The 8,265-nt window shown below is 35.3% G+C and overlaps 1 protein-coding gene across 5 annotated transcripts in view; it reads left to right on the top strand.

Moving 5' to 3' along the window:
• Positions 1–8,265, top strand: part of raf1b (Raf-1 proto-oncogene, serine/threonine kinase b) — a 33,275-nt gene continuing 25,010 nt past the window's right edge. Inside the window, exon 1 of one of the 5 annotated variants that reach the window (XM_026932536.3) lies at positions 1–303. The gene's annotated coding sequence lies outside the window, so the exon portion shown is untranslated. The other 4 variants (XM_026932535.3, XM_034314173.2, XM_034314174.2 and 1 more) reach the window with 4 other exon arrangements.

The raw sequence follows: 8,265 nt of genomic DNA, 5'->3' as shown, positions 1-8,265 counted from the left end.
CTTGCACTGACTGGGGAAGCCACTTTGCAGAACTCAGCATCAAGATTTTGCAGATCCAAGTAGCCTGAATCAGTCAGCCATATTTAATCTATCTATCTATCTATATCTATCTATCTATCTATATATATATTTACAAGGATTATGTTGGGTAATGTTCGACCAGGCTTTGGTTAATGTAATCAATAGTTTTCTAATGGATTTTTCATGGGATTTCATAGAGGAGATAAGGTCTGTATGGGTTCTTGTTTGTTTTTGAAGTGGAAGTCTGTCATGGACTGATTCTCTTGGCTTATCCTGATTCCGGTAAGTGGCGTTTACATTGTATTAAGCAGAAACATAGATAGTAAGAAATTATATTGTTCTCCTTGTCTTTCTGTTGCTAGGATCTAATCGTAAAAAAATCCTATGGAGCCATGGTTCTCTATAGTGAAGGGGTCAGAGAAGCATAGCCAGTGGGTCCACAATTTTATTTTAGACAAGTTTTCACAACCCAACATTATCATTCAGTTATTGTATTTAGCCTATTATTAGGTTCTTATAGGTATTTTACTGTTGAATTGATAACTCGCTAACAAATAAAATAAATAATGTCAACTTGAATCCAAAAACAGTTTAATAAAAATGTGTTCTATGAAGGAATACATTTAAATAATGAGCCTGATATTTGAGTAGTAAATTAATCTATACTCAGGGGGATCCTTGGAATTTTTTCTCCCCTACAGTTACAGATGTCCCTGACTGCTAAAAGCTTGAGAACCCTTGCTGTAGAAATATCAGGTATGAACAGACGTGTGATATGATAAATAAAGAAAAATAATAGCTGGAATGGTTCAAATGTAGAATTCAATCAGATCATATGGAAGTAGGAAATTTAAAAGAAAAATTACTTACTTTTATGATGAATTTTATTACAATTCAGTATAAGTGCTAAATTGGGTTAGATTTAGCTACGGGATAATACAGCTTGAGTGATCATATCGTTATGCTGGTCTGATAAGATGTGTTTCAGTTAAATTAATAATTGTTTAAGCTTGAAGATTATATACTGAAAGAAATGTATTTCTTATATATTATATGCATTGCATGACATAATATTTTTTGTTTTCTTCTGCTCATTTACTCAGTTTAATTTCAGTTAGCTTCATTAACTTTTTTTTTTTGGTTAATCTGGATTTATCAGTAATAAATCACTAATACTACCCTTTACGCCAAATGCTAGAGAACGGCCCTAGTGCTATTAACAACCACAAACGTCTAATCACAAATATTAGTGACTAACTCTAGCTATTTTGCATCACAAACACTACTAACAAATCCAAACTACTGATTTTCATATTTGAAAATTCCCCCATAAAATTCACTATATGACATTTGTTGTATATAAATGTCAATAATTTATTACACACACACACACACATACACACACACACACACACATATATATATATATATATATATATATAGATAGATAGATAGATAGATAGATAGAATTAAGAAAATTAAGACTCCACAAGACAATTTTATACTAGAAACTATTCTTTATACTTTAAATTATAGGCTTATGAAGGGTTAAACTGTGCAATGATCATGGTTGCAGTGCACTTGTATGGCCAGATGATGGGACTGTTAGAAAAGAAAAAAAGTACTGGGGATTAAAATTCATCTTTATATGAAACATCCTCTATAAGCTTTCATGCAGTCTATGTCCTAAAAACTGCCCCAGAGCCCGAGGGACACTGTTTGGCCCTTGAACAAAGCATTTAACACTCAAATGCTTAGCTTGGAATGGATTCTGCATCACTCTGGGTAAAAGCATCTACCAAATTAAAAAATTTCTGGAAACTCCAATATTCTGAAATAATACTGTGATGCAGATTATATCGATGAAGCTCATGTATTTATAAATATGAGTAACCAAATGCAATGGAGAAATCTGTGCATATTCAATTCATGTCTTGTGTATACATAGATTTAAAAAATGAGCCCTGATATCTCTCAGACTGAAATAACTTTTTTTTAAATAACTGTTTTACTCTGAATATTTTGTCAAACTATAATCATGACATTTTGACTTTTACATTTGCAGCCTTTAAGAGACCTCCTTATCTTTGTATTCTCCATCAAAAACACATCCCTATGTTAGTACAGATAACTCAGGGTCTAAGAATACTATCAAGCTGAAACCTTGTTAGAGAAGAATTAGTACAAAACAGTATAAGTCGAGGCTTTGTTTAACAAGAAAAATTAGTGCTCATTTCATTTTTCTGTTTGATACAATACTAACAGACAGACCCATTTCTCACAACACATACATACACAATTATAATCTTTCCTTCCCATCTTATGACCCATAATACAGTTAATGCTTGTCTAGCAGTTTTCCCATTAAAATGAATGCGGTTGCGAATGGAAACTGGAAGACATTCAGCTACTACAGCTGTAACTTTATGATTGATATTATATGTTAAATATTTATGATGCACTGTAAAGATCATACAGTTTCTCCTTCTGCAAGTATGAGTTCCTCTGGAAATTTCTGTTTTTTAGTGATCAGAAGCAGAAGAATTAAAACAAGGCTAATTTTTTAAGACCTTATTAAAAATCTGGATGATAGCATCTGACTGAACTGAGATGCTTAGGCTGACAATTTCTATATGTATGTTTTTTAATACATGATATTGTTTCCAAATTATATGCACTATTGTTCACGTTTGGAATCACTCACTCAATGTGAGTGTCACATTTTCCATGAAAACTCAATACTTTCATTCATCAACTATGTTGCAAAATGAATAGAAAATATAATCAAGACATTGACATAGTTAGAAATAGTGATTTCTGCTTGAAATAACAATTACATTTTCCAGATTTTGCTTTCATCAAAGAATCCTCCATTTGTAGCAATTACAGCCTTACAGATGTTTGGCATACTAGCTGTCAGTTGTTTGAGGTAATCTGTACCAATTTCACTCCATGCTTCCTGAAACACCTCCTACAAACTGTATTGGCTTGATGAGCACTATATTTCTCATACCATGCACTGAAGCTGCTCCTACAACACCTTAATAGTTGAGATCTGGTGACTGCGCAGGCCAGTCCATTACAGACAGAATTCCAGCTGAATGCTTCTTCTCTAAATTCTTCTCTAACTTCTTCTCTAAGTTCTTGCAGAGTTTGGAGCAATGCTTTGGATCATTGTCTTGTTGTAGGATGAAACTGGCATGGTGTTGCAAAATGGAGTGATAACCTTCCTTGTTCATGATTCGTTTTAACCCTGTAGTAAATATACACACACACACACACACATATATATATATAAATAAATATGTCCAGTCTGTGCCCATGATAGCCTCAGATTCTTGTTCTTGGCTGACAGGCGTGGAACCTGATGTGGTCTTCTGCTGTTGTAGCCCATCCACCTCAAGATGTTTTGTCAATTCTGAGATGCGTTTCTGCTCACCACGGTTGTAAAGAGTGATTATTTAAGTTACTATAGATGTCCTGTCAGCTCAAACCAGTCTGATTCTTCTCCTCTGATCTCTCCCATCAACAAGGTGTTTCAGCTTGCAGACCCTCCACTCACAGGATGTTTTTTGTTTTTCACACCAGATGAGAAGTTTCTGACATACTCAAACCAGCCCATGTGGCATCAACAACCATGTCACGGTCAAAGTCACAGAGATCACACTTTTTCCCCATTCCGATGTTTGATGTGAACATTAACTGAAGCTCTCGACCGGTATCTATATGATTTTATGCATTGTGCTGCTGCCGCATGGCTGATTGGATAACTGCATAAATGAGCAGGTGTGTAGGTGTTCCTTTTAAAGTGGATGATGAGTGTATATATACACAAAAAACAAACCACTCATCAGCAGTAAGAATCAGAAGGCCAGATTGAAATTCGCTAAGAAATACAAAGCAGAGCCATAAAAGTTCTGGAGCCAAGATTAACCTCAACCAAAGTAAAGGACAGTGAGTGTGGAGAAAGAAATGATCTGATCGTGATCCTAAACATACGAGCTCATTAGTCAGTCACGGTGGAGGCAGTGTCATGGCTTGGGCTTTTTTTTTTTTTTAAAGCACAGGGTTGACACATCAAATATTTTGTTTGTGTAGTTTATAATTGTTTAGGGCTCTTTAGTATTTTTTTCTTTGTGTAGAAACATTTAATTTGATTTTTTTTCTTATATATATATATATATATATATATATATATATATATATATATATGTATATATATGAAATCTTTTTTATTAAAAGAACATTTAGTAACCTACAAGGCTACTGCCAGTTCATGCAATGATAAGTTTATAATATCACTGATCAGTCAAAGCATTTTTAAAACTTTGACAAGCTCCATTTAAAAGTCGATTCAAAAGTAATATTTTACCTGACATCAATTAGTACCTTTTAACAAAAATGCCCTATATCTACTAGCGAGCTCGCTGACGTCACCAAGACGCTGTCATGGAGCAGCAACAAACCCCGCCTCCTGCATCTGGATTGGTTGCTAGTCTGCAACCACGTGCATAGCTCGGAGCAAACAGCCAATCCCAGCGCAGGAGGCGAAGTTTAGTTGAATACGGGTGGAAAGAAATAACGCAGCGACAGTTCCCTGACTTTTTCCTGGTGAGTAGCTCAGTTGCTTCTGACATGATGATCTCATTAACAAGCAAATTTAGCTGGTTTTTATTTCAGTCCGGTAATTGCAGCATTGTGAGTAAGTGTTAAGATGAACAGTGCATTTAAAAGGTGCAGTGGGTTCTGGGTTATGGATGTTGTTTAACGCAGTTGTTCTGTAATTTGCCTTAGTAATGAGTGAGCATGCTAAACATGGCATCCATTTTTGTTGGAAATACTGCACTTTTGGGGATTTGTCGAAGCTAAACTGACATTTGGGAGCGCAGTTGAAAAATACCAGGAGTCGTTTAAATATTGCGTGTATGTTTCCTAGTGATGTTCAGTACGTGTCATTTTACTGATTCGGTTCCTCCAAAGAGCGCCGCTTTAACGTGAATCGAACTGCAGAGTTGATTCATTTGATTCCTTTGATTCACCAACACACTTTAACGGATGCCATTTTATTCCACAGCTCCAGCATAAAGATACTGGATGAAATTTGAATTCAGCATTTAAAATTTACTTTATGTAAGCCTCAGTAATTGTTAGAATACTATTTTAAATGAAGACTATTGTGTATTCACACAAAAACAAACAAACAAACAAACAACAATCATCCAGATGATATACTTCAGTATATGCAGAGAGCAATGGGCACTTCCCATAATGCACTGCAAGAAAAGGGAGTATTAGGTCATAGTAGTGCTGTACAGTTAGTGTGGTCTTCATCATACTTATAATTAAATGGAAATGATAGAATCTTCTATAAATTTTGTCTTGACATCTCGTTCTAAACAAATATGACAGGATAGATGGCAAAGGCGTCCACATTTAAGTGTAGATTAGAGCGTTTGGGATTTAGGTCTATAATATGTCTACGAAACATTCCCTGTCTTTTTTGCGTATAGTATTCGCTTGCTTTCTATATGTGAAAGACTTTATGGTGTTAGTGTATTGCCATAGAAATGACTCATTTTGGATTCTGAGGGAATAAACAGTTTTAAAGCTGGAATTACTATAATTCTGAGATGACAGGAACACATTGTTGCTCATATTTTAATATTATAATGAATTTTTCCCTTCCTTAATTGATTAAATTATGTACTGCAATATTATTGAGCTTAGAGTGGCACCGTGGCGCAGCAGGTAGCGTTGCCACCTCACAGCTCCAGAGTCCTGAGCTCGGCGTACTGTCTGTGCAGAGTTGTGCGTGTTCGCCTCGTGTCTGCGTAAAACTCCCCAGAAACCTGCCACCTTCCAGAAACCACCTTCCAGTCCCCCCCCCTGTGTTCCTGGGGTAGACTCCCAGTTTACTACCACCCTGACCAGGATAACAAGGTTACTGAGGATGAATGAATGAATGACTGAACGAGTGCTTTTTATGATTTTAATTTTTATCTACTTGAGGAAATTGTTACTGCAGCAGTTTTGCTGCGTTACTGTACGTAACAGGAGGATCTGAAAATATCATTGGATGACCTGGTTCATACTGAACATGTGACAGGCCGGTTTTATTGTGTCGTAAGTGTTAGCTATTCAATATTCAAATTCAGGCCATGCAGCACTTATTATTAGTGTCAGGAGCAGCACATTTTCTGTCAAACACATTTTTTTTAATAGACTCATTTGCCTTGGACAGAGCTGCACATTTTTTCCATTTGCTGTAGCCATCCTTGAAGCTGTACATGGTTGCGTAAGCTACCACAGATTCATACTGTCACTTTATATGTCTATTTATATGGCTAAGAATGAATTTCTATTTGTGTAATAACAGTTAGTCTAGCTAACACTCCATTACGTACTATTTAACTGCGTCTGTGAGAACCATCGCTCTACAAGTAAGACACGGCAATAATTTAAGGAAAGCAAAAACCCAAACCTGATGATAATTAAAACAAAAAAGGGAAAAAAGATACCTACATAACTTTACCAAAACATTGATTCGTTAGTGCTTCAGAATCGATTCACCTAATTGACTCACTGAAAAGAGCCGTTCAAGAAAGAACTGAGTTGTTCGCGATTCATCCATTTCTAAGAAGTACTGTAAGGCTTGAAATAATGTAGTTGCGCTTTTTCCTGTTGCAAAATTTGTAAGTGTCTGTGGTGTTCTGACAGTTGTGCAACTGTTTTGTATAATATGTTTTTAAAAACAACATACCTTTATGTGAAATGCTTACCTATATAAATCCACATTTTTGTGGCTTTGAAGCACTTTAACTCATTATCTAGTTAAAGATAATCCATAAGATGAATACAGCTGAATTAATTTTTTTGTCAATTCTATTATCAGTGCATAGGTTAAGACAAACATTGTGTGTATGCATTTCTTTCTTATTCCGTGTGCATGTTCTTTCATAAGATTTGCATACAGTACAAATTAAAAATTAATGTTTAACATTATGGTTTACCTTGCCGTCTAGAAACAAAAAGGACATTCATTTTCTCTCCAGTCTCCACAATAAGAAAGGACATCGATTTGACTCAGACATTCTGTCACAGTGTAGCCATGTAACTGAAATGCATCTAAAAATGAGCTTACTTTGTGCAAATGTATGTACGGATTGATTGTTTTGTGCTATTTTCTTGACCTGGTTTGCTTATTTGCTGGTGAACGTGGTGTTGCAAATGATCAATGGTGAACAAAAGTACTGAGAAATTATACTTAAGTGAACGTGTAGATAATGTGTAAAAATCTTACTAAATTAAAACTAAAATCCAGCCAAGAAAGTATGCAAATGAAGGTAAAAATGTTTTAATGTACTCAAGTCTTGAAAAGTAAAAAGGAAATTAAGTTAATGTCATGTTTTCATGTGAAAAGTAGCTTTTATCACTTAGCTAAAACTGTTAGAAGATGATTTTTCTGTTAAAGCAACTATGCAGTTTCCCTGAAAACAATATTCAATGTCTATACGTTTGCAATTACAATATAGCTAGAATTTGACTTGTTGCCTAGCCAGTTATTTTAGCTCCAGAGATGGGAAGAAAGTATTCAGACACTTTTGTTTTTGTTGTTTAAACAACATCCACTATGTAATGTATATCCACTTCACATTTATACACCTAATGTCTTTCGACTTTGTACTTATTAATTGGAACAAAAAAGGTATGTATTCATAAGCAGAAACAAAGATATGCTTAAAAAATTAAATTGGTAAGGAAATAGTATTTGGACATTATGTACATTGAGTATACATGGTCACAAGGAGCAATCATGGTGAAGGTGAAGTGGCTTCCTGAAGTTCTCAAGGACAGTGTTATACATCCTTAAACATCCATGTAACGAGTGGTTCGGTAATATGTAGGTGGAAAGTAGGTAAGAGAGAAACCAGCAGTCGCTTGAAAAGAGTTGCAGGACGACCTGAAAGCAGCCGGAACAACAGTTCCGCACAGAGAACCTTAAGCAATGAACTCACTGCACACATCTCTGTTCTTACACATCATGCAAACCTCCTTTGGTTAAAAAAGAAGCACAGAGATGTGTGTCTCAAATTTGCACGTGAGCATTTAAACAAATCGGAACAATATTAATGTTTATGGAACAATGAATGGAGTGACGTACCAGGAGAATTTAATCTCGCTGGCCAAGAAACTCAATCTGGGAAGAAGAAGGACTTTTAAACAAGATAGTGACCGCAAACATAC

This window comes from Pangasianodon hypophthalmus, chromosome 20, assembly GCF_027358585.1.
Source record: "Pangasianodon hypophthalmus isolate fPanHyp1 chromosome 20, fPanHyp1.pri, whole genome shotgun sequence".
In the NCBI taxonomy this organism is placed as follows: domain Eukaryota; kingdom Metazoa; phylum Chordata; class Actinopteri; order Siluriformes; family Pangasiidae; genus Pangasianodon; species Pangasianodon hypophthalmus.
This window is presented reverse-complemented; position numbering and strand designations above follow the sequence as displayed.